This window comes from Lissotriton helveticus, chromosome 3_1 (assembly GCF_964261635.1).
Source record: "Lissotriton helveticus chromosome 3_1, aLisHel1.1, whole genome shotgun sequence".
Lineage (NCBI taxonomy): Eukaryota > Metazoa > Chordata > Amphibia > Caudata > Salamandridae > Lissotriton > Lissotriton helveticus.
Window position 1 is genome coordinate 1,200,228,701 of NC_136061.1, and position 27,955 is coordinate 1,200,256,655.

A 27,955-nucleotide genomic window follows, 5' to 3' on the forward strand; every position below is an offset into this window, starting at 1 on the left:
GATGTAAAGCAAATTATGTTGCATAATGGGTACTTCATTGATGATATGACTTATTTTGACATTTTTAGAAATGTTAGCATGGATGTCAATTCACCACATGCCAGGGGTAGGGGAAGTGACACTACACATGTTTTGACCATAATAACATCACAGGAAGTGACATCATCATGACCTTTTATCTTACCAAGAAGTGATGACACCTGAACCTTAGGGTGCTGATAAGCCAGTGCAATCCTACTCCTTTTTCTTTGTATTACATAAACAAATATGAGTTCTTGTGGAGGGAATATAGTACCACAGAACACTGAAAAGCACCAGGAGCCTAAATTATTTGTACCACAAAGAGCCATAATTTAATAATTCCCCTACTGTATAGCACAACATGAAATACATTAATAAATCATAAGGAAAGGAAAAAAAGATGCTTTAAAAAAGCAATAGTATTTTAACTTCACGTGTATTCATTGATATACACCTTAACCTTTTCGACGCTGATGACGGAACCGTCATCAGCCGCGGTGGCGCTGTGCTGATGACGGAGCGGTTCCGTCATGGCCCGCCCGACGCGCCTGCGCGGCGCGCTCTATTGAGCGGGTGGGGCCATGACGGAACCGCTCCGTCATCAGCACAGCTCACCCGAGGCTGGTGACGGAGCGGTTCCATCACCAGCGTGTGAGCACCGCGCGGCCCCCCGCCCCCTTAGCGCTGCAGCGGAATAGCCGCCGCAGCAAAAGTGATATGATGAATATGAACTATGTTATTAGCTGAAATTGTTACTGATTGCCAATACAGTTTGATTCATGATCATGTCAGTGTCACTTGTGCAAACCACAGGAGTGAAGGTTTTATTCACTCACATTGTCATACATTAACGATAAATAAAGCAACAGCTGTCCAAAAGGTGGTAGCTTTTTAGTTATTTTTTAAATTTAATTAGAAGAGTGTGGATTCCACTGCTGAAATCATTTATTTTACAAAATCGAAATGGAATGTCCTGGTCCCACTGAGATCTGCTAAAAGTAGATAGTACTTATCAAGACTCTGTTTACTTTCTGTTCTTGCAGGGGCGGCAGGTGATCTTTGAAAGTGGTTGGGCGTAATACTTGCCCTGATTTGCAATGACAGGCATGCTGAGAATTGTATCTAGTAGGCTAGTGCAAGCATTTTGCCAGGGCTGCCTATATAAACCGAGAATTATCTTCAGTACATCACAGCCAACTGTAGACTTGGAAGCATAGCACCACATTCTCTCTCATACTAACATCCCCTCACTCATTCTCAATCATTCCCACTCACTGTGACGGGGACTCACTCATAAATGATCACACGCTCACTTGCACTCACTCATTCTTTCTTACTCAGTCTCACTTAGTCTCATTTTGACCCACTCGTTCTAATTCTTTTGCACGCACTCTCCTTTACATTCACTCTTACTCACTCATAGTTACTAACACTCACTTTCAATCAGTCTTACTCTCATTCATTCAGTCTGACTTTTTCTCATTCACTCTTAAGCATTCATTCTCCGTTCCACTCACAGTCACTCACTCATTCTCACTCACATTCAATCGCAATAATACTCCCTCACACAGTGACAGTCTTCACACTAACTTTTATTCTTTCTCACTCACCCTCTCTTCCAGTAATTCTCTCACTTACTCATTCTTACGCACTCTCTCTCAAACTCATGTAATAGACTATTTACTATTAGCATACTAAAATGGGCAGAAAATAAGGTAACGCCCAGACACCTCATAAGTGCAATTGGCCCTGTGTTCTTGGCACTGATTTTGCCACTTCAAAGGTCACGCTGTGAAACGAAGTGGCAGGGTTCCAAAGGGTACGCCAGGGTCACGACTGCGAGCCCTGACAACCCCTAATCAATGTTAATTAATTCACCCATTTCCCCAAATCTTAGCTCTGTCTATCCCCTTTGCCTCATTACCCCACTCGCTCTAAAACATGTATTCCTCTCGCCCTCTCCCACCTGCCTCTCTTTATTACTTCACTTACTCCTATCTCCATCTCTCCAGTTCGCTCTTTGAATTTTCTCTGCCAACCTATCTCTCAGCCATCACCCCTTTCACTCTGATGTCGCTTTTCACCTGGTAACTTTCTCTGCTGTCTCTTTCTAGACTGTTCCCTTGTCACCTTTATCACATTCCTCTCTCCCTCTTTTTCTATCTTAGCTCCATCTTTCTTATTTTTCCACCTGTCGTGTCTCTCACCTTTATTTCCCTCTCTGCCTCTATAGTCTTTTTTTCGGTGTCTCTGTTACTTCTCACCTGTCTGTGTGGTGTGCCCGCTTCCTCTCTTCTTGTTTCTCTGCTGCTCCCGGTCCTTCATTAACTATTCCTTTGTCCTTGTCCCTTACATATTTGCCTGTCACCTGACAAAAGTGTGTGAAAGACATTCTTAGAATCCTATTTGCCAGGACCGCTCGACTATCAACAATTAATCGTGTTGCAACAGTTACTTTCGGTTGTAGCATACTGCCTTCAGAACAAACTGCAAAGGCAGGGCCACAAGGTCATTGATGGTGGCAACAATTTGCTTTCGTGCAGTGTGAATTCCACTGATGGGTTGTGTTTATTTATGTCAGCCAAACTCTCTGTTTGCTGCTGAGTGATAAGAAAGTGTAACAAGAGCACTGTTTAGCTTTCGTTCCTGGCTCTGTTTTAACAACTTCTTAGAGGTTGCAATGCCCGGGCCAGGTGGTCGCAAGCGGGAGGACAGGGGTCGCAGTTGTGACCACTGCCAACCCCTAAATGACATCTATGAATGTTTGCACTGGGAAAAGTTTCACATCATTAGTATCAGTTTAACAGCTAAATATAGAAATAAACAACTGAAAGGTGGATAGGTCAGCTTCTGAATTTCTCTCCACTGTGTTGCAATTAGTATTGCTGCAGTTTTAGTAACTTTTAATCTGCTTGAGTTAGAATCCATTTTTTAGTAACCTCTGAAGAATATGCAGCCGATGATGGATTATGTGACAAATGCTACAAATAATGCAGCTGTAGGATCACATTATTCAAATGGCCCTGTTTATCATGAACTGCTCCACATGATATTAGTAAAAGTCTCAAGCTGGCCTACCCACTCTTGTACAAAAGACTAGCACAACACAGGATGATATGACTTGTCAAGACTGATTTCGCTCACTCTGATGTGAAAAGCAGCTACCATCAGGTGACCCATCATGAATTCCAAAAGCTGCGCATGAAATCTTTGAACAATAAATGTGGGAAAATGTAAAACAGCAAAAAAAAAAGCTGGTGAAAAGTAACAAAAATGTAAAGGTTCGAGACAGAAGCCCTGAAGATCCTACCACTTGACATTTAAACATACTGTGTTTCAGGGAATGGATTAATGTACACAAGCCACTCCACCTCTAACAGTGCCGTCCTAGCATATGATGGAATCGCACACATATCAAGGACCATGCCACTGGAGTCAAGCTATTCTGGCTGATTAGGGGTGAAACCCTGAAGCCGGTCCTAGGATGCTTGTTTCTTTCTAGGGAGGACCTGGCCTGGCAGTTCAGACTGGACTGTTCCCATGAGGCACAGGGTCAAGACTGATTTGTATATGGGTGGGTTCAAACTGGAATGCATGGTGCACAAACAAGCGATGGATTTAGACCCAGCTCTCTGTACTGGGTGAATGTATGGCATTGTTCGGCATTCTGTCTATCATTTGCTCTTTTTGCATTTGTCACCCCGGAGTGGGACGGGTATGCCCAGATGTGGGTCACATGCTCTCAATGCCACTGGAGTCAAGCTATCCTGGCTGATGAGGGGTGAAACCCTGAACCGGTCCTAGGATGCTTGTTTCCAGTCTAGGGAGGACCTTTCCTAGCAGCTCGGGCTGGACTGTTCCCATGAGGCACAGGGTCAAGACAGATTTGCATGTGGTTGGGTTTAAACTTGAATGGCATAGTGAGCAAAAAACAATGGATTGAGGCCCAGATCTCTGTACTGGGGTGAAGGTATGATATTGTTCTGCATTCTGTCTATCAAGTGTTCTTTTTACATTTGTCACCCCGAGTGGGACGGATATGCCCAGAGTGGGACGGGTATGCCCAGACGTGGGTCCCGTGCTCTCCATGCCACTGGAGTCAAGCTATCCTATCCTGGCTGATGAGGGGTGAAACCCCAAAACTGGTCCTAGGATGCTTGTTTCCAGTCTTGGGAGGACCTGGCCTGGCAGTTCGGGCTGGACTGTTCCCATGAGGCACAGGATCAAGACTGATTTGCATATGACTGGGTTCAAACTGGAATGACATGATGAGCCAAAAAACAATAGATGTAGGCCCGGATCTTTGTACTGGGGTGAATGTATGACATTGTTCTGCATTCTGTCCATCAATTGTTCTTTTTGCATTTGTCACCCCGAGTGGGACGGGTATGCTCAGACGTGGGTCCCATGCTCTCCATGCCACTGGAGTCAAGCTGTCCTGGCTGATGAGGGGTGAAACCTTGAAACTGGTTCTAGGGTGCTTGTTTCCAGTCTAGGGAAGTCCTGGCCTGGCAGTTCAAGCTGGATTGTTCCCATGAGGCACAGGGTCAAGACTGATTTGCATATGGCTGGGGTCAAACTGGAATGGCATGGTGAGCAAAAAGATGATGGATTTAGGCCCAGATCTCTGTACTGGGGTGAATGTATGACATTGTTCTGCATTTTGTCCATCAATTGTTCTTTTTGCATTTGACACCGCGAGTGGGACGGGTATGCCTGGTCCTAGGATGCTTGTTTCCAGTCGAGGTAGGACCTGGCCTGGCAGTTCGGACTGGACTGTTCCCATGAGGCACAGGGTCAAGACTGATTTGCATATGGCTGGGTTCAAACTGGAATGGCATGGTGAGCAAAATAATGATGGATTTAGGCCCAGATCTCTGTACTGGAGTGAATGTATGACATTGTTCTGCATTCTGTCCATCAATTGTTCTTTTTGCATTTGTCACCCCGAGTGGGACATGTATGCTCAGATGGGGGTTCCCATACTCTCCATGCCACTGGAGTAAAGCTATCCTGGCTGATGAGGGGTGAAACCTTGAAACTGGTTCTAGGGTGCTTGTTTCCAGTCTAGGGAGGTCCTGGACTGGCATTTCAAGCTGGATTGTTCCCATGAAGCACAGGGTCAAGACTGATTTGCATATGGCTGGGGTCAAACTGGAATGGCATGGTGAGCAAAAAGATTTTGGATTTAGGCCCAGATATCTGTACTGGGGTGAATGTATGACATTGTCCTGCATTCTGTCCATCAATTGTTCTTTTTGCATTTGACACCCCGAGTGGGACGGGTATGCCCGGTCCTAGGATGCTTGTTTTCAGTCGAGGTAGGACCTGGCCTGGCAGTTCGGACTGGACTGTTCCCATGAGGCACAGGGTCAAGACTGATTTGCATATGGCCGGGTTCAAACTAGAATGGCATGGTGAGCAAAATAATGATGGATTTAGGCCCAGATATCTGTACTGGAGTGAATGTATGACATTGTTCTGTATTCTGTCCATCAATTGTTCTTTTTGCATTTGTCACCCCGAGTGGGACGGGTATGCCCAGATGTGGGTCCTATGCTCTCCATGCCACTAGAGTCAAGCTATCCTGGCTGATGAGGGGTGAAACCCCGAAACTGGTCCTAGGATGCTTGTTTCCAGTCCAGGGAGGACCTGTCCTGGCAGTTGGGGCTGGACTGTTCTCATGAGGCACAAGTTCAATACTGATTTGCACATGCCTGGGTTCAAACTGGAATGGCATGGTGAGCAAAAATTGATGGATTTCGGCCCAGATCGCCTGCATTCTGTCCATCAATTGTTCTTTTTGCGTAAGAGACTCACAACTGCTTCTTGAAAAAAAAACATGCTGAATTTTAATCAGGGGTAAATATGATTGATTCAAGGATTTTATTTTTGGCTTGGGCTCCCAAATTCTTTAAATCAGAATATATCTATTAAGCTTTTCATAAAACAGAAAAAAGACAGAACCTTGACAAGGTAGGGTGGCATACCTGCTGGTGTGGCCGGCACCGAAAAGAGCGGTGGAGGGGCGGGGTGTTGGGTGAAGTCAACTGACTACGGGATAGGTAAAATTAAATAAAAAAATTAACACATCAGTTTCTTGGTTTGCTATTAGTTCCTTGCCCAGCTTATTTTCCCTGCCATGAGTGCTGTAATGATTGTAGTGCCTAAGAGTAATAGCGTTCGTACCCGAAACCACTGATTCTCTAAAAAATAAAGTGATCAGTTGGTTGAACATTCATAGGCCCCTCCCTCCGAACATGAGAGCAGATCTACTGACAGTCAGGAGAGTTCCCTGGGTGGGTAAGACGCAGAAGAAAATCAATGGCGACTGTATCTTGGTAAATTTCAAAAATCCCCACATTGTCTCTCTCATCTGCAACTGGTTAGGTAGCTCAGGAAATACAGCCATTCAACCCCTCACATTGTTCTTTTTCTACCCCCCACGGAATATTAGATTCCATCAGGGGATGGAAGAAGGGTGGACTCTGGTGGGACCTAGCTATCGTGAGAGTAGGCACAGGTACCCCCATTATGATGGGCCTGCTCTAGGTGATTGGATTTGTAGTAATAGATTTAACTCCCTCGAGCAGGTAGATTGACTTCATCAGGAACATGACGCAGGGAGAAGTGAGGGGAGGGCCCGAAATACAGTGTTGAAGGGTCTGGTAATAGATAACTCTGAGAGTGACCATCTGCAGGAAGTTAACAATCTCCAGGAGTCAAACTGTGTCACTAATGACCAGCCCCCCTTACAACTCACTGATAGTCCACAGCCCCCCTTGCAACTCATTGATAGCCCACAGGCCGAAAATATGTTAAAGATCCTATCCTGGAATGTAGCGGGCCTCTGTAACAAGTTGGCCTGTCCCGATTGGGGTGCATTCGTTGATTCTAACGAGATATGCCTCTTCCAGGAAACATGGGCCAGGGAAGATCAACATCGTGAGGGGTTTGCTTCATTTACAATCGCTGCAAGGTGGGGTGGAACAGGTAGACCATCAGGGGGCCTGACTATTTGGGTTGCAATTCATCTGGGTTGCAGGGCTGCAATTCTGGACACAGCCACGGAAGATGTCCAATGCGTGGTCCTGGAGTGGCAGTCTGGTTTCAAACTTGCGTTGGTCAATGTGTACTCCAGACCTATGAGCCTCTCCTCTGAGTCAAAAACTGTTGAAGAGTTATCGACTGTCCTGACTAAGATCCCGGAGGGGGTTTTGTTTGTGGTTGGAGGAGATTTCAACTCTCACTTTGAACCGCTTGAGGGTCTGCTGGATGCTGTAAACCAGGAGGAGGATGATCACTGGAAAATTCCACAAGTGATAGGCTGTACAGCAAAAGCATGGTCCCCACTAGCGGTCCAAATTACATCCTTGACGTTGGCACATTCGATTAGAGCATGTAACGGCCGGACAAAATCTGATAACCCTCCCAAGCCAACCTTCAATAAAATAGGGAGAGAGTCACATCTGGACTATATATTTGTTGAATGTAGGGCTTGGAATAGAGTAGTCGACTTCGGGGTTGTGCCCAGGGGAGAGAGCGACCACAACCCGCTGATCCTGGATTTTCTGTCACCTGGTGGCACTAAGGCTGGTTTAGTCCTGCAGTCTGATGCTCCAAGCAGGGCTACCCTGACGAGCAATAGACGTAGGGTAAGATGGGAAAAGGTGGCCGACAACCCAGAGAGATTGAGGGAAGTGTACGAAAGAGTCATTCCAGTGTTGCTAGATGTATGTGATCTTGTCGAGCATCAACCCACCCCCGACTACAGAGAAAGATTGGGTGAACTCAACAAGACACTAACCAATGGTCTTTCTGAGACTCTCAATCCCCCCATGTCCCAGCAGGAAAAGGGTGGCAAGGAAGCCATCCTGGTATAACAAGGCATGTAGACTGGCGAAGGGAGAACTACTCTGTGCATTAAAGGAGAAGAGCAGTAGGGACCTTATACAACATAAGAGGCTGGTATACCGGCAACTAATCCACCATGCCAAGCTGGAGTGGGGGAATGACAACTGGTCTAAACTAACATCAACTCTTGCGAGTAAGGACTCACGAACGTTCTTGCGGGTGGTGACTACTGGCTCGGCTGAGCCTGACCTGGCAGTGATGCCGAATATTGCTGCAGAGGCATGGGAGGATAATTTCAGCACCCTCAATAAGGGGGATAGTTCCACTATGGAGCTGCCCCCTGAGGACCCCCTGATTAGGCACCCTGATAGCTTATTCAAGAATATTTTCTCGTTAGAAGAGGTAAGGGTAGCAATATCTAGGCTCCCGGCGGGAAAGGCCCCAGGGCTGGATAAGGTCCCAGGGGACCTCTATAAGCAAGAACCCGCGGTATGGGCCCCTTACCTTTTAACAATCTTTAACGCCATCATGGGAGGTATGGCGGTTCCAAGTACTTGGCTGGGCGCAGAGGTAGTCCCTATATATAAGAAAAGGTCGCCCCTGCTCCTGGCCAACTATAGGCCAATCAGCCTAATAGACGTGGCTCAGAAACTCTTTGCAAGGTTGGTTTTGGACCGCCTTCTGCACTGGATGGAAGAGTCAGCAATTTTAAGTCAGTACCAGCCACCACTGACCAGATTTTCAGACTGGCTATGCTCTTTTGGAAAACAGTGAAGGTGGAGGGCGGATCTTTATACACCGTTTTCGTAGACGTTCGTGCGGCCTTTGATTTGGTCCCACGAACGAGACTGTGGAACGTGTTACGAGATCTGGGTATTCCTGCATTCCTGTTGGAGATCATAATACGCCTCCATTCTCATAATTTCGCTAAGGTCAGGTGCGGGAGAGAAGGGAATCTGTCATCTAGCTTCTCCCTTGGCAGGGGGGTAGGGCAGGGCTGCGTCTTGGCGCCAACCCTGTTTTGCCTCTATGTAAACGGATTGATCCCGCATCTGAATGCCGTCCCCAATAGAGACGCCCCAAGGCTCGCCGGTACAGGGATCTCAGCGATCAAGTTCGCAGATGATACCCTGTTACTTGCAAAGACACCAACGGGCATTCAGCGAGTCCTTGATGGGTTTGTCGTCTTCTGTCACGATCGGGGGCTGGAAATAAACACCACCAAAACTAAATTTATGATTTTTAATCCTCCGAAGCCGACCCGCCCAAACCCTTCTATAGATGCTGTGTGCCTGGAAAGGATGCAGACATTTGAGTATCTGGGTCTGACCCTTAACGAAAATATGTCCTGGGCCCAACACCAGACTAAATCCCAGTTAAAGCTTTCCCAAAAGGTTGGGGGTTTATCAAATGATGGCGTAATTCTACGACTAAACCTGTCGGACCCCCCCTTGAAATTTACAAAATGCAGGCACGGGGGGCAATAATTTATGGAGGCGAATTGTGGGGCCACAACTGCGCCCCTGCGATTTCTGCCATAGAGAACAGGTTAATTAGACAGCTGGCTTCCCTGCCTATCAGCACGCCCCTCCTCCCCCTCAGGCTTGACCTGGGATTGAGACCATTAAAGGAGGAGTTGGGCCTCAAGCCCTTAACCTTTTGGAGGCGTTTGTGGGTAACCCCAGAACTCCTGAGCTATAGGCAGGAACTTACAGAATTGTTGAAACTCCCAAATGTCTGGAAGCTCCCCTGGCTAAAATATATAAGGCTGGAATTTGAGAGGCTAGGCTATCCTTCACTGTGGAAAAATCCAGAAGAGGCTTGCAGAAATGTACCACGAAAAGTTCTGGTTAATAGGTACTATGATTACAATCTTTCTGCCTCTTTCCGGAATGCCCAAAGTGGGACATTGTCCAGCACATTTATCACATCAAAAGACTACTATAAGTTGGAAGCAGTGCTTGAAAATATTAGCCCCATTGGTCTCAGGAAGTTGTTCCTGCAATGGAGACACAACTCCCTCCCAATTAGAGACCTTACTAGTAGGTGGCGTTCTCCAACTCCAAAAAACTGCCCAGCTTGTACTGAAGAGCTAGAGAATGACATCCAGGTACTCTTCTTCTGTCCTACCTATGAGAAGCCCAGGAAAAAGTGGATTGTTCCCATATGCAGAAACCTGGGGATTAGGCAATGTTTGCAGTCTTACAGAATATTGAAAACTGATTTATCCCCAGTGATTGTTTTTGCTGTAAGTACATTTTTAGCTGCTATGTGGAACATCAGGAGAAGTTATGTAGCAATTGAGATCTAGTTTTCTACTGTACAGCTGAGGGTATATTGGCTTTGAATAGAACTTTTATTGTAATTGTTGGAAATGTTTTTTGTGAGAAAAAGTTATTGTAGATGGACTATTCCCTTTTATCCCAAGGAAATAACTTATGTTGGACATAATATTGCGAACTTTTTATTCGATTTTAACTTCCAAATGTATGTGGTTTTATGTATCTTTTATGGCCGCAATGTGCCGAAATAAAGATTATAAAATAAAAAAAATAAAAAAATAGCGTTCGTAAGAAGTATGCAGTAAGTGAGCACATAGCACAGCAACATCCGCTTTCAATGGAATGTCGAACTGAGTAAACAGGAAGCATCTTCCAAATGCCTGCTGCTTCCAAGAACCTTTATTTTGCATAGGTCTGACTTGGAACAAAATCCACAGCTCCACCCCCTACACTGTAAGCAGCAAGTTTGTTTAACATAAACATACAAAAAATGGTGCAAGAACATGGCCCTTCTCACAGGGGCTTTCCAAAACTTCCTGAGTGATGTTTTTTTTTATTCTCGTTGAAGCTAGAAGTATTTACTGGAAAATTGGCATCTGCCCAGTTAAATATGAAATGTAACAGACCCACCCTCCTACCAAAGGAAGGAAAGTGTTCATGCCATTTTTTTTAATGAAGAGGGAACGGAGAAATGAAACCGAAAGCCGCTACTAAGGGCCTGACCCAGAGAAAGTTAAGGACATACACGATGCGCCAGCCCCCGCATCTGTCTCGGCTGTCCGCAGCTTTCTAGGCATGGTAACATACTGCGGGCGTTTCATCAAGGACCTGTCCGACCTGACAGGGCCCCTCCGCGACCTCACGAAGTCAACTGCCACCTGGACGTGGGACCCGGAACAACAGGAATCGTTTGAGAAGACAAAGGCAGCCCTGTCAGCAGACACCACCCTGGCCTATTTCAACCCGCAACATGAATCGCAGCTGCTAGTGGATGCCAGCCCCACAGGCCTTGGGGCCGTCCTGTCGCAACAACAAGCACGCGGAGAGTGGGCACCAGTAGCGTATGCCAGCTGGACACTGACGCCCACCGAACAACGCTATTCACCGATCGAAAGGGAGGCCATCGCCATTCTATGGGGGTGCCGCCACTTCCATATATACATTTATGGACATCCTTTCTCAGTAATCACCGATCATAAGCCCCTCATACCGCTATTCCAAGGCTCATCTTCCCGTCCACCTCCGAGAATCGAAAAGTGGGTATTACAGTTGCAGGAGCTCCAGTTCACAGTGGAGTACCGGCCCGGCACACGGAACCCAGCGGATTATCTTTCGAGGCATGCCCGTCCAGTCACCGATGCTGAAGCAGCCGAAGCAGCGGCCACAGAAGAATACGTCCGGTTGATCGTCGAACGGTCACGACCACGGCCTATGTCCCTGGAGGAAGTGGCGAGCGCCACCAAGAATGATGACTGCATCCAAATAGCGATCCGCGCCCTAGAGTTGGACGATTGGAAGGCGCTACAAAGCCCAGCATCTTTCCGCACCCCAGACGCCCAGGCGGCCCTAAAAGCCCTGTACCAAGTCAGGCATGAACTATCCATCTCAGCCGAAGGATGCCTCCTGAGAGGCCCTCGCCTGGTACTGCCCAACAGCCTCACCCAACGAGCTGCGTTGCTGGCCCACGGGTCACACCAAGGGATCGTCAAGTCCAAGAGCAGACTCCGGAGCAAGTTGTGGTTCCCAGGACTCGACAAAGTGGTCGAGGAGGTGGTCCAAAGTTGCCCAGTGTGCCTAGCGACGAGCCTACCAAACCCTCCAGCACCTGTGATCACCGAAGAAGGGCCAACGTCCCCGTGGGCACGAGTAAGCGCAGACTTCGGCAGTCTCCCCGGGGGCAAATACATGCTTGTAGTGGTGGACGATTTCTCTCGCTATCCCGAAGTGGAACTTGTAACATCAACAGCAGCATCTGAGGTAATCCCGAAATTCGAGAAAATTATTGCCACCCATGGGCTCATGGAGGAGGTCCGCACTGACAATGGTCCCCCATTCAACGGCAGTGAGTTCACAGAGTACCTGCAGAGCCACAGCATCAAACATAGACGGATCACCCCAAGGTGGCCTCAAGCCAATGGTGAGGTCGAAAGGCTGATGAGAACTTTGAATAAGACAATCCAAATTGCAATAGCCGACGGCCACTGTCTGGAGCTGGCTATCTATCAGTTCCTCCGAGAGTATCGCCTGACCCCACATTGCACCACAGGAGTATCTCCAAGCCGACTCTCTTTCAACCGGGCTATAGCCGACACCATTCCACACCACCCGTCGTGGGAGCTAGCCCCGATCCCCAAGAACCGGTCCATGGAACAGCGCGCCAAGAACAACCATAGAGCGTCCCGAAGACGGAGGGCAGCAGACAGCCCGATTCAAGTTGGAGACATGGTCCTGGTAAAAGACCGCCATCCTGGCGGGAAATTCCGTCTGCCCTTTGAACTTGATCCCTGGAGAGTAACGGAGGTAAATGGGACAATGGTCACTGCCGTCAAAAATGGAGAGACAGTGACAAGGAACATTTCATTCTTTAAAAGAACACCCGAAGCAGGAGAGGACCTGGAATCAGACAACTGGCATCTGACCCCCCAGTACCGACCGTCGGAGCCGACGGACACAGACACTCTGGCGAGCCAAGCCCGTGACCTCACTCCGAGAGAAGAAGAGCCAGAGAGACCAACAGAAGACCCCAGTGTCAACGAGAGAGAGACAGAAGACCAGCCCCTGGCTGCGGCAGAAGGGCGAAGCCAAACGAGATACAGTCTACGCCCGTGGCCCAAATCTTCCCAGAGGTATCGGGAGTTCGTGGCCCAGTGTTGGCGCTGAACTGACCAAGATAGCTGACCCCGCCGAGAATAAAGTAAGACTGTTCTGATTTGTACCCCCTGTCATTTTCCTCTCAGAAACTGCGTCAGAGACTTTTGGCGAACTCTGTTAAGTATAGCCTGCCATGTTCACCGCAGCACCCCTAATGACTATGAGAAGACTTTTGTGTACTGTTGTATCCCAGTTTGTTTTATCCCTAGGCAAAGGAGGAATGTAGTGTTGCCGACTGTGGAGCGTACCACAGCGGCACACGCCCCCTCCCACTGTTTCCTTTTTGGTTACCCCTCTAGCGTGAGGGGACAGTTGGTTGAGGCCAACGTGTGCGTGGACAACGTGAGTAGGCAATAAAAGGCCCAGGGCTCTGGGCGTGGTTAAGTAGTTTACTAGCCACCAAAGTGAACACGTGTGTCCTGTGCTGTCTGTCTTTTAGGCCCGCACCGGGACACTACAACACCTTGAAACACCTTCGCCACGGTAAGTTCTCCTATATTTATTGGCAAGAATGACTGTTTGGAGTATTGTGCATTTCTCCTTTCACAGGCACGCTCGAAATGTGTGTGTATACCTTTATTTTTCATACAACAATTGACTTTCTGGTTTCACTCATCTGAAACTATTTCTTCACGTTCATATTTTTTTCATCTGTTTCCTGAGTCCATCAAAACAGAAACGTGAGTTCAGCGATGGGAGAAGAAAGATGCATGTGGTGTATGTAGGAAAGCTCAGTGGGTTCAGCCGCCGCTGTAGAGAAGTGGGTGCAAACTCCAAGGTCACAGCTGTCAGTGTCAACTCATACATACTGTTACCCTTCCGGGGTGGAAGAAACGAGAACTGTTGAGACAACTCACTCTGTAGTGCAGAGTATTTTAAGTGTTAATTCATAACAAAGAAAAAGCCTAGACCTGTTGTTTGAGCTACAGAAGTGTTTGAAAATAAAAGTGATACAAGTACTTCTTTCGGGGGCAGCTCAAGCAACCCTATGATTTTGATTCAGTGTTTAAAATGTACACAGAAAGCGCTTTTTGTTGAACTATTGTCGCATACAAGGAATCCGCCTACAATTCGGTAAACCTTTGTCCCATCCACCTCAGACTGACTGTTTCAATTACATTTCATGTTGTTGATCAAAGTTTGTGTTTTTGGGGATCGTTTTATGTAGCGCCAACCCTACCCGAGTTTATCAGAGCGCTTTACACTAGCACCAGTTGCGTTACAGACGGGCATGCTCTTTTTTATGCACTTGGGGATTAAGTGATTTGTCCCGAATCACAAGATGTTAAGGGGCAGATTTATGAAGCCCTTGCGCCACGTTTACGCCGCTGTTGCGTCACGCAAGGCGGCGTAAACGTGGCGCATCCCTACGAACGATTTACAACGTGACGCATCCCTGGGGATGCGCCAGTTAACATAAATCTGCCCCTAAGGGGCAGATTTATGTTAACTGGCGCATCCCCAGGGATGCGCCAGTTAACATGCGCCACGGTGCGCCACTGCTACGCCACCCATGGTGCGCCGCATTTATGATGCGGCGCACCATGGTGCAAGGAAGTGAGGATGCGTGACGCATCTCTCGACGTACGGGCGGCGCATTGCAGGAGTCATGTCGCAAGTGCGACATGACTCCTGCAATGCACAGGAGCCACCTATACTATGCATTGTGCGTCACCCTTACGCCTGCTTCAAGCAGGCGACACAGCGATTTGCGCTGCCTTGCCTTACTCAAGATTTATGAGGCCAATCAAAGCTACCAAATGTGGCTTTGCGTGGCTTCATACATACATCTGACTAAGAGCCTTGTGTCACGCATGTACGACTTTGCGTGGTGCCCACGCGATGCAAGGCTCTCAAAAATATGCCCAGAACTGCATTAGTTTACTGCGTTATCTTATCTGTATAGACATTCGTCTGACATGTCCCTATTTCCCCCCCAACCGAAACAGCCTTTCAGAAGGAGGATGACAAGTAGTCAGCTTGAGTCTTCTTCACTCCCATCCCTCCTCGTTGTGCTGAAGTGTGTGCCAGGTGCAGCAACCTAACAGAAAATCTTGTTTGCCAAAAGGGGATTTTCCGGATTGTGCTCGGGTCCTAAAAATTAAACACACACTTGAAATCCAGCAGTGGTTAGTTTATAAATAAGGCTCCCTGTTTTCAGTTTTACTCATTTTTACAGATAAGTACAGACAGAAAACATTTATTTTCCTGTCTGTATTTATTTTTAAATATGGATAAAAACGAAAATGTGGATGCTTTTTGAGTAATTCCAAATAGTGTCTGCCATGCCAATAGCTGTGTGGATAGATAGGTAAGGAGGCTAAAAACAAGAAAGGACTTTTAGTAAAGATGCTTTAACAGCAGTAGATATGCACACAGTTGATAATGAAATCTACATATTTTCTTAGAAGTACATTGATTTATCTTCTGCTGGTGTTTACAGCACTGAAACCTAGTAAGCATTCAAGCATGAGTGCATATACATCAGTTAAATAAATGTGGAAATATACTAATTTCAGCTTCGTTTTTCCACAAAACCCAAAATAAATATGGATAAATACAGATAAAATTAGCAAAAAATAAATACAGATAAATACAGACGGAAATGTCAAAAAATAAATTCCATAAAACCGGGAGCCCTATTTATAAAGGAATAAGTGATGTGGCCCCAGCGGTGGTTCCTCTGCCATTGGCCGACGGCAACGCTACCTCGCTGGTGCTGCCGTTGGCCAATGGCCGACGCAGCCCCGCCCGTTTTGCGGAAGTGCCGCACTGCCGCAAAACGGGCGGCGCATTGGAGGGGTTAAAAGGAAGAAACAGAAAACAAACCTTGCAATGTTGGGGTAGAAGGCTTACACCAGCCACTATTAGCCCTAAGCCACTTCATATTCTTTAATTGAGTGTCCAACATTCCAAAGTTGAAATGTTGGGATTGGCATTGATGACAATGGAGTGTTCCATGCTTTTACGGGCCAGTAAAGGTCAGCAAAGCAACATTCCAATGTTGTTTTCAAAGGCCTCTCGGAGCCCGAGGGAATTTAATCCTCTCGAACTCCTTGAGGGCTTTGTTTTATTTGTTGGAACATTCCGCCCTCTAGTGGCAGAATGTTCTAATAGCCTTATAGCCATTCGTAGCTGGGCTATACCGGCTATTAAAGTCCTGATCCCTTGTTAAAGTCCCTCGCCTTCGGCTCGGGCCTTTAACGCTGGAGGGGGCCTTTAATAGCCAGTATTGTAGTGTTCTTATCTAGGAACCTGAATCGATATTTCTACTTTATGCCCTTGTCCTGTTATAATCAATAATATCCATACAACGGCATAATAATCATATCCATAATTCAGTCGTAGCAAATGCTGTCACATTAAGCAGGGCTACTTCCCCGGCCCCCTAGAAAGCACAACGAGTTCTCTAAACAAAACCAAGCCTCCAGCAACCTGGGAAATCCCCCTTGCTTTTGTTTTGATTTCGTCCTAGAACTCCTGTAAAGCACTGTAGGAACGGCCAGTTCTTAGTGACATCTTTATTGACGTCCTATGTCCAACCTTACGTCAAACCAGACACCTTTCAGGTATAAATATACCAACGTTGCCTTAAGCAAAGACACGGTGGTGGTTTTGGAGCAGAGCAGCTATCTACTTGCCCGAGAGCCCAGCTGATGCGAGAGCCCATGGACGCTGCCCCTCCTCTTTGACGCACTGAGAGAGACGCTGTCTTTTCTCCTGCCGAGAAATCCAGCTCCGGTGTTTCCAGATACCTTCGCGGGTTACTGGGATATCGAGTCCTGAGAGAGAGATACAAGACCTCCTGCTTTCTTTACCCAGGTACGGAACTGACTAAACCCTTACAGAGAATTCTTGAGTCAGATTCTTGGCAAAACAAACTTAACTTAAACTGCTACTTACTTACTCCTTCCCACGTATTAGGCTTAGGTCAGGTACACCGGGGTAGGCGTATTTAGAAGCACCAGTTGAGTACGATTAGTCAATGTATATATGTATGTATATATTTTATCTATTTTAAAGTATCATATGGCTAAGAAACCATATCAATGCTTTTACAGTATTATTTTATAATCCTCCTTTTACTGTACGCACTTTACTTTACTATGAGTTTTGCAATTGTGGCAATTCATTTCTCTTGTATGAGAAAGAAGACTGCTCAATAAATCACACCTTTTATTGAAAACGGCCGTCTCTCTTTTCTCTGCATTCTGGTGAAACTAAGTACGCACATTTGACTGAGTGAAATAGCTGTCTATTGTTTTCACACAACTCTAGAGATACACTCTTATTCTGAGGGAGCAAAGTTGTCATGTTTTATGGTTGTCAGAAGCTAATCCCTTCTTGTCTATCCAGGGAGGTTAAACTCCTCCTCGTTTATTCGAGAAAGTTTCTAGTGACCTCTGAGCTAGCTGGCAAACCTTAAGTCTAATATAGTCAGTAGAGACCTAGTTGACCTCAGTCCTACGTCTACACTGCTGTTTATATTATTCCAATGCGCAGAGCCTATTGGGAATATAGGAACTACACTACATGGCGCCCAGCGTTTGGTAAGGCGATAAAGCTAACGCAAGACGTTAGAGTAACTCAGTGGTGCTTTTTCACACAGACCCTTTTTCCCGTACATACTCCAAAACACGTCTGGAGTGGGTAAAAGGTTAAAATCCGCCGGAACTTAGTAGGAAGAGATTTCTATGTATAGTTTGTGGTTTAGTCAACGTTGAAGGATACAGTGTTCCAAAATATTGTGCACCTAATCTTTGTTTCCTTGAAACTTGATCTGCAACAAAAAACCTTTCTGTTAGTAAAAATGACAGAAAGTGACGACGAAAGGGAGACAGCAAGAATAGCAGCTCGACTCTTAGAGGATGACACAAGTCTCCTACAGAATGACCCGAATGCTATACTCATTCCGGTCAACATAAGGAAAACTATAACTCTTAAACTTATAGAAAATGGACTAACATCGAGAGGTGGTACAGTAATATTCGTAATTGAGGCACATGAATATCGGCAGACAGAGGTATTCTATTCATGGATAAACTTTCCAGCAGCAAACACTGTCACACATGAATTCCAGTATTACAAAATAGAGGAACCTCCGGAAGAGTACACCCCTTTCGAGGAGGTGGAAATCCCATTAAAATACCAAGAGCACCTGCTCTGGTTTAAAGGCGCCCTAAAACATAATAATCACATCACCAGGCTCGGTCCACTAGGTAGACCAGGAGGAACGTGGCCGGTTCTAGCCAGCTACACACCACATCCAGACATTGAAAAAATGTCAGTACCAGAACTTTTAGCCCAGCTAAAAATAATAATTAAAATACATAGACAATTAGTCAAATATGTAATGCGGACTTCAACAGTCCAACCAGCTGTTAACATTCCACAGCTGACCCCTCATCAGGGGAACACAAACAAAATCACACCACAAAACATACAATCATGTCTGGGTAAAGTACCCATAAAACGGGAACAAATTCCATTCTGGTTAGCACAAAAAATCACTCAAATAGAGGCAGTATTTCCGGATACTACCCCTACTGAGAAACACAGAATTCTGACTATCTGTCTTCCAATGGGGATCGCACCACATGTAGAGGACTGTGACACTTGGGGCACAGTCTTTGCTTCCATTTACACAAAAACACATGGTGTTCCGTCCATGGTGGTAATACCCGATGTGCTAAGACAGATTCAACATGAATACGGTCCAGAACCTGCTTTAACTCTGGGTATGAAATTACTAAAAGACTTCAAGCAGGTCTCGGCTATATTATTAGCCAACATAAAAGGAGAAGCAGCATCTGTAGCGATCCGCCAGAAATTGAACGAAACAGACATAGCAGAACAACCATTTGAACTTGCCAGAATCATAGGGAAATCCTATGAAGAACTAGGAAGTGATAGTTTGGGTGGGAAACCAGTAAAACCCCAACTAACTGAAAATCCCGAAAAGATATTTATTAAAAATAATCTAAATACTCCAAAAAAGAGCTGGGTTGGAAATAAACAATCCACTCCCAAAGAAAAAAGATTCCAGTCCAGAGGAAGGTCTCCTCGGCGGAGAGAAAGATCTCCGGACCAATGACGCAAGTCTCCCCAGAGGGAGCCCTCTGAGAAAAGATACAACCTTAGAAATAGGGATAATTTAAAGAAACCTGATAGATATCAAGATATTGATACAGGTCCCTCTCGATCTTTTCAGACTTCCTCGCAGAAATCGGAAAGAAGAGGACGGTCAGAACACAGGGAAGAGCACGTCAAGTCCAAAGAGAAGGAACCTGCTCATCAAAGTAAAAATTACAATTTCCAAAAAAGAAGGTAGCCAGTATTAAAATAATCAAACATGCCGAGGATACTGAGGACACAGCTGAAAAACGGAGAGTGGGCCCAGACAGTGCTAGACAGCGCAGCAGAAGTGACCATAGCTCGCAAGATCCTGATGAATCATCTGGAGACAGTGGACACGAATGAATACATTCAGGTGGAAACTGCAGACAGCAGAGTTAGCAAACCTCATAAAATATACAAGATAACATTACGTATAGCGGGAGATAAGACTAGAAAAGTAAAGGGTCTATTTTGGGATAACCTTTCCAAAGGCTATGATATCCTTTTAGCTGAGAAAGACTGGCCACCAGAGTTTGTCAGGGAGTGCCCTCATGGCGAAGAAATGATTATGCCTGCCTTCTCAAATCACATTCCAATTCATAAAAAATATACACTTGCAAGAAAATGGGCAGTAGCCCAAGCTCCTGCATTATATAAAAATCCTGTAGGATGGGATGAGGACTCTCCTCCTCACAAAATCCAGTTAAAATGTCAACCAACTGCACAAAGGCAGTACCCAATTAAGCAAGAAGCGAAAAAACAAGTCAGGGAGATCTTAGATCAACTTGAATACCAAGGGGTGATTGAAACATGCACCTCACAAATGAACAATCCTTTGTTTCCTGTTTCCAAGCCAGATGATTCAATCGTCTAGTTTTGGACTACAGACACCTTAACTCATGTTGCAAAACTTTTGCAGTACAAAACTCACACACTGCAGCACTAATGAATAACATAGTGCGCAAAAAATATAAAACGACATTAGATATCTCTAATGGATTCTTTTGTCAAAACATTGCACCTGAAAGCAGGTATTTGACCGCTTTCTCAATAATGGGGTCGCAGAAAATTTCTGTTGACTCCCACAGGGGTTTAAGAATAGCCCAGGTATATTCTCAGCAAGGATAACAGAGTTACTACAAATGTATGATGATGAGGCATTATCTTATGTCGATGACATCTATCTAACAGACGACGACTTGGAGACTCACTTGAAAAGAGTGAACACCATAATACTTGGGTTCGCAGCAGAGGGTTACAAATTCAACTTTAAAAAATCACGAATTGCCCATCTAACAGTCCTGTTTTTAGGATATGAATTATCAAGTGAAGGCAAAAGCCTAGCAGACAATTTCTTAGAGAAGTGCGCTGTACTCCAAGCACCAAAAATGCTGAGGAACTTACAATCAATACTAGGTTTCCTGAATTTCGGAAGAACTTACATTCTAAATTATGCAGAGAGGGTTAAACCTCTCTATGAACTAATAAAACCTGATTTTAAAACAATCAATTGGACTCAAAAACACACAGAAATTTTGAGATCATTGCAAACAGACATGTTAGCAAAAACAAAATTGCAAACTCGCGATAACACACACAACCTTGTAATCCGAGTCATCCCAGGAAGATGCGGATGCACGTACCTGACCTCTAATGAGGGAGAAAAGGTACCAATAGCTTACAAATCACATTTGTACACACAAGCTGAAAAATCATTCAGTCTTGCAGAAAACATTGTAAATGCAGTTCAAACAGCTGTAGCAAAAGAAAGAGCCCAAGCCGAAGGCAAAAGGATAACTGTTTTAACAGCAGAATCAGCCTTTGAGTCATTAACAAGCCCACGCAATTTAACTATCGTGGCACTAGACCCAAAATGGATACAATGGGAAAATTCTCTTGCTACATTAAAAGTGAAATACTATTTTGACCCGAACATGAAAAAACTGAAAGATCTAACATATGAAAAAGAATATACTCTGCCAATCGAAATTCTGCCTCTACAACAGTACGCCTGTGTAATATACAGACGGATATGCACAACCCTCAGTTTGGGGAAAGCAAGCTTACAATGCTACGTGCGAGGTTGTCAAATGCCGGTGGCGCGGAGGTAAATTGAGACCACTGGTAATAATGTCACAATCTGTAAAAGACAATTCAGGTCAACAAACTGAATTAATAGCTTTAAAAATGGCGCTCGATATTGCCGATCGCGAATTCCCGACACTAATAGTGTGCGATTCGCATTCCTGCGTCAAATCATACAATAATGACTTGCAGAAATGGGTTCAAAACGGTTACAAAGATGACACAGGTGCCACAATCAGGCAAAAAACACTTTGGGAACAAGTAGTTCGTTTACAGAAAGAACTACAAAAGACTCACGTGATACATACACTGAGTCATCAGCGTGATGGCGTTCACGTTGCAGGGAATTCATTGGCTGAGACAGCCACAGCGGAAGCAACTAATCCGGCTTCCGTAGCCACAAAAAAGCGTTCAGAAAAATACATAGACGGGGAAACCATGCTGGCAGTAAAAACGTCTTCAAAAGGCGACTGTGCAGCACTACCCGTGAACTATCCACTCAATTATACATACATAATAGATGCAAACTCTGTTCCTTTCGCTCAAATCCCTGGAGTGGGGGATAGAGTAATTCCAAACACGAACAGGAGAATCTTCTTGATTCAAGAAGCACACATGGGTGAGGGTCTAAGACACCAGACGATCAAGGAATCTCTGAAAGAATTGCAATCAGAATACTGGTGGTCGGGGATGAGCCTGCAAAATTACAAATTTGCAAAGGATTGTCCAAACTGCAATCGAGATCGCAGTGGCGAACCGGCCCGAGTAGTGCCAGGACCCCAATTAGAAAGCATAAGGCGATCAATACGCATGATAAAACAGGAAAAATGCGTCCCAATGTATATTATTTAAGACTAGATTCACTTAAAATGTAGACACCAGCGCTCGGCTGACGCCAGAACTGTTATAAAAGATTTGCGAGTCTATATCGGCACATACGCAATTGGCATGCTACATTCTGACCAGGGTCCTGCTTTTAGCTCTCAAGCTTATAAGGAGGCCATGACCAGTATGGGCATTGCATTGCGGTACTCTTGTCCCTTCCATCCTGAGGGAAACGGGATTGTGGAAAGAAAAAACCGAGACATAAAGCAATCTATAATGGCGGGGGTATTAGGTTCGGGTGATGGGTGGGTCCAACATTTAACAAGTGTCCAACGTAGTCTTAACAATCTGCCAAGAAATTCTTTAAAAGGTTTCAGTCCGTACGAACTATTGTTCGGTACTAGAATGCATATTCAGGACTTAGATAGTCAGACTTCAGTGATAGAAGAAAAATGCTTTGATATCAAAGATCGTTTGGCTATTTTACAGGACCTAAATGAAACAAGAAAAGACCTGGGCAACATAAAGCTAAAACAGCAGCCAACAGCCACTGAAGATAAACCACCTGTCCCAGCAAGGCCTGCCTGGATTCCAAAGATTGGGGATCTGGTCAGAGAAAAGATCGCGGTGAAGAAGGAATTTAGGCCTTCTTACAGAAAAGCAGTACCTGTCTTAGTCGTCAACGGAACAAGATCAGTAGTACTACCGCCCCTTGCTGGTAAAAAGGGGAACCAAGTTGTATCCATCGACCTGGTAAAACCACAATTATGTGGCCAATAATAAGTAGTAGGCCAAGTGGACTCCCAAGAAATAGCAGAACACCAAAGTTTGCTACAATACAAGAGGTTCAAATTGAGAGACTAATCACATTTGATAAACCTACAGTGAAACAAAAAGGACTATGCAACAATGCCATGGAACTTGTGCCTCTTGAAACCCAAATTAAAACAGTTCATCAAGAAACACCTGTCTACAACGATGTAGCCACAGACTATGCTAATGAAACAAAGAAAATTCCAAAAGCAAATGAAAATCCGGAAGCGATTCCAACAATTGACAGAACTGCATTAGGCAACTTCATCAATTTCGATGACTTTTCTGAGGATCCAAGCGAACCTGAAGAACAGCCAACAACAAAAACTTTTAAAGACAAAGTAAATGAACTCTTTCATCATCTCAAAGAATACTATCTGATTTCTCCATGGATTGAATTTTGAATTGTGTTAGGTGTACTTTTCCTCCTGCTTTGGCTCATCATGGTACTTTGTTTGAGAAAATTAATTGAGGGAAAATACAGTACAATGGACACAGCAAGTCAGAACATCAACTTGGTCCTAAAGCCACACAAGTCATCTCACATCGAGAAAAGAGAACTATCGTCAGTGAATGTCACAGCCAATCCAATACCCGGTGGGGTAGCTTGGGACAAAACAGATTATGAAATTTATGGCCCGGTCAAGCTTTTGAAGTATCCACACCAGTTTAAGGTTTCATTAAGTGACTTTGTAAAACCGAGTACATTCTCTGATGATTGGGACTTTGAAAGTATTAATGATATGATGTCAGATTTAGTAATGTCAGCAAAATTTACAGAGCATGATTACTTGCAGGGTTCATCTAACTATGAAGAAATGTACTGCTACAACCATTTTGCACATCACTATTTGCATAAATCTGCTCACCCTAGAAATGTTTTTAATTATAATCAATGGGAACATTGTGCAACTCCACCAAAAGGTAGTTCGAAAACATTTTACGAGAAATTCCCATACTTCTCAGGGTTTAACACAAGTGAAGCAGAAACGTTTTATTTCAAACTGTTAAATAAGACAGGGATAAAAACAATGCTGACAAACACTAAATTAATCTATTCAGAAAAATGTTATGAAAAAATGACTAAATTTCGTTTTGATTTTTGGAAAAACAACATTGAAACAAAAACCATCTGGGGTACCAAAGATTGGCAGGTCCAAGGTATAGAATCATTATTTAGAGCCTGCATGATCCCAGAACAAATTATATTCTTGAATGACACCATTCAACAGACAACCTGTCTTGGCCTAGCCAAAATTAAAGACTTAAACAAACCGTCTATTCCAAAGCCAACACCTGACAGTAACAGAACTACAGATGTTGAGATAGACGTATCCCATATTTTTAACCAAAACAGAACACATCCTGATTGGAAAAAATGGTTGATCTGGCCCACAGAGACAAATAACTGTCAAGATAGATTCCTGAACAAAATACAGGGGTTGAAATTGACCAGGCCATACCCTAGATACTCCCAGAGACAACATCCAGGGATAGTTACAACATACAGTGTAGGAAAACTCTGCCTCGAATGGCTACAGAAATCCACACTGGCAGAAATTAAGCAACACTTGACTTTACTTAAAGACGGTGCTGACTTGCTTGATTTCATAATGGGACCACGCAAACAGCGTCAAAAACGTTTCATAGCGGCCGGTATATACGCAGCTTACAACGAAGCTTGGAAAGAAACGCAAATTGAAACAGCAGAAAAAATATGGGAAATTGACCGCATTAATTTGGAAAAATCACTTTCTGTTGTGGACAATGGGTTAATGACTCTGTCTTCCAGAATATATTCACTGGACAGTATTGTATCATCTGCTATAGATATAATAGAGCAGGACTTACTAATGTTACAACACGGTCAGTCCCAATTACGTTCTATTGTACAGCTTGGCTGGACGTTACAAAATCTGCGTTCAGGAGGCAAGATGGCGGCCGCTGCTGTGGCCGGTGAAGTGCTGTGAAGCTGCGTTCTGCATGACTCTCCAGTAATCCCCCCCTTACTAAGTATTTTTCTGCACCTCTTACCTGTTGGACGGCGGCGTTAGTGGCAGCGCATTAAAGACGCCGATATTATTGCCTTTCTTCCTTGCCCAGAACTCGGTGTCCTAAACGAGTGGCTTTCTGGCGTTTGGAGCACGGAGCAAGGCGCTGCTGGGGCTGCCGGCAAAGTGGAGAGGCGGCCGGCGGCTGGAGCTGCTGAGGAGGCGGTCCTCGGAGTGAGCTGGGAGGATTCTCCCGGTAACCAGCAAACACGCTGCAGCTGCAGCTGCAGCTGTGCGAGAGTTGAGAGTCGAGTAGAGTGGAAAACTCGGCTCATGCGAAGACTGGACATTGTTTGAAGGAGAGCTCTACCCACTTTGAATATTGCCGGTGGTAGCGGCTTGGCACTATACGTGGGGCGGCTCATGGACTTATAGACTACGGTGAGATACGCTGGGGGTAAAAGGCAACTGTGGCTGCTGCTGTTGTATATTTGCTAGGTACGTGTAGAGCATCTGACTCCATTGAAAATTACAAGTAGTGGAAACGCCCATCTGCTTTGAGGTTTGGGGAAAGAGCCCCTGTAGTTATATTCGTGCTCTCCCATTTTTTCAGATTTAAATATAATGGCGAGGGGTAGAGGAGGCACGAGGAACCAAGGTGCAGCAGCTATTCCAGCTACTCAGCCTCTATGAATACTCCAGTAGTGGGGGATGCAGCAGGGAATATCACAGGGAATATCGCTGATGATTCATTTCAGTGCTCCATTGGAGATGGAACTTTGGGGTCAGCACCTAATGGCATACAATCGAAGGGGATTACTAACGTGCGACAGGATGCTTCACCCATAGTGACAACCCCCAGTGCTCAAGCGTCCCAAAAAAATGCTGCAACACTCTCAAGGAAAGGCCCACAAGATGGGGGAGTGAGACAGCGAGTTGTCCCGGCAATCTTTAATAAAAAAAAATAATAACAAATCCAAGGTAGACGCATCTAATGTGGAATCTAATGGGGAATCTCATATTGTTCAAATGATGGCTGGACTCCAGAACGATCCGCAACAAGCCCCACTGCCTGATAATGATCTATTTGTAATTTCTCAGCTCGAAACAACAGAGGAAATTGAAATAGAAATAGCTAACAGTGAAGATGACGATAATATTACAGGGCCAAATATTATTCTGGAGGCTGAGGGTGGCAATGGGTCAGAATATGCAGGCTCGGATGGCAAATTTTACTCAATGTCGGATCTGACCTTTCCATCAGACAAGGAAAACGAAGGAAACGATGAGGACAGCCTAAGCAATCTTGGAGATTGGGGGATAACGCCAGATGAGGAAGAACAGGATGGCTATGAACATGGTGCTATATGCGAGACAGTCAGGAAGATGCCAGAAGAGGCAGGAAATGAAAGCCAGAATCAAGGCTCCCCATGTGCCCAGTTCAATTTGGATGAAGAGGACATTAATGAAGATGCAGTCACCTTGGGTCTGATATATAAAAGCGTAATGGCTCATCGGAATGAGACTAGGGCTGAAGGGCTGCGGATACAAGGAGCGGTGAAAAAGCTGCAGAATACAGTAAGACGCCTAGTGAAAACTTGTACTGAGGTAACCACCAGGGTGACGGAGGTGGAACAGCGAGTTTCCTCAACCGAAGATAGCCTGGGAAAACATCAGTCGGCTATTGAAATACTACAAAAATCTAATTCGGACATAGACTGGAAACTTACCGACCTTGAGAATCGCGCTAGGCGCAATAATCTACGCGTTCTGGGCATTCCGGAAGGTAAAGAGGGATCGGATCCCCGTAGGTTCATTATACAGTTGTTTAGTGAGGCCTTTCCGGAATTGAAATCCTGGAACTTTGAAATTGAAATTATTCGCGCACATAGGTTTCCTTTTGTTAATTGTCGGCGGGACAATGGACAGAAAGCATACCCAAGGGCCATCTTGATCTGTTTAAATAACTTTCTCCTGAGAGAGGCTTTATATGATCTTGCGCTTCCAGTGAAAAGGAGAAAGGCGGCTGGGTGTGAGTTTTTTGTTCGTCCAGACTTTTGCCCAACAACTGTGAATGAGAGATGGCAGATGCGGAAGTTAATTGCATAATTTCAGGCAAAAGGCGCTCAATGCTTTTTACTCAACCCAGCCAAATTGAAGACTATCTTTAAAGATCAAACAAGATACTTTACTTCTGGTTGTGAGGCTCAGGTATACTTGAATCAAATGGATAAACAAGCAAAAACTTAATCTCAATTAGAGAACTTTCTGAAATAGATCATAAAGGATATATCGCAATTTTGAGAGGCAATTTGATTTGAGCCAAATTTAGGAAGGTGATAATGGGTGCTCAGGGGTGGTCAGGGGTGTAGGAGATATAATATAGTGTTGTTCTTCTCCTAAACTATAGGCTATTAGCACATTAGGAGTTTTGTCCTTACATAAAAAAAAAGGAAAAAAAAATATATATATTTTTCTTTTGGAGTCAGCATTGGAAATTGGAAATTGGTGTATCAAGTAGGTAATTGGTGCTCTGGGTTTAAGGGCCTTAATATTACTGAATACTACAAAGAATAGTATAAAGATAATTGAATGAGCAGACAGAGGCAGAGGACCTCTGATTATATGTGTATGAGAGAAATACACTCATCTATGATGTGTTGCAGATTCTTGCTGGCTCTAGAATGGCTATTTACGAAGGACACCCTGATGTGGATACAATCAGCCTGAAGCAAGGCTGCTGATTATGAGCTTGGGAGGGGAAAACAAAAAAAAAAGGGGGGAGAAGGGGAGTCATGGCACGCAGTGAAGGCATTTCTGCATCACAGAGGACATGGTCCTTAAGCCTCATGAAGGGTGGTGGCGAGGGTGGGAGGGTGGGTTCTGGTGGGGAGGGGTTAAGTGGGGGAGGGGGGAATTGGGGAGAAAAAAGAAAATAACACATGAGTTAGGGTTGAGAAGAAACCTGTATTTTGGTGATGTAGGGGAGCAATTGGTGAAATTTATTTGGAGCAAAGATGTAAAATTTGAAGTGGCGAAATGGCAGGTAGGGGTCTAAGGGTTGGCACATTGAATGTTAGGGGGTTGAATGCACTG

The 27,955-nt window shown here is 45.0% G+C and overlaps 2 long non-coding RNA genes across 2 annotated transcripts in view; one reads left to right on the plus strand and one right to left on the minus strand.

Annotated features, from left to right (window-relative positions):
• LOC144823376 (uncharacterized) overlaps positions 1-2,332 on the minus strand; it is a 156,934-nt gene extending 154,602 nt beyond the window's left edge. Inside the window, exon 1 of the long non-coding RNA XR_013608780.1 lies at positions 2,286-2,332. This is a non-coding gene — a long non-coding RNA (uncharacterized LOC144823376). The remainder of the gene's footprint in view (positions 1-2,285) is intronic.
• Positions 1-27,955, plus strand: part of LOC144823370 (uncharacterized) — a 438,528-nt gene that overhangs the window by 191,755 nt on the left and 218,818 nt on the right. The gene's annotated exons all lie outside the window — the stretch shown is intronic.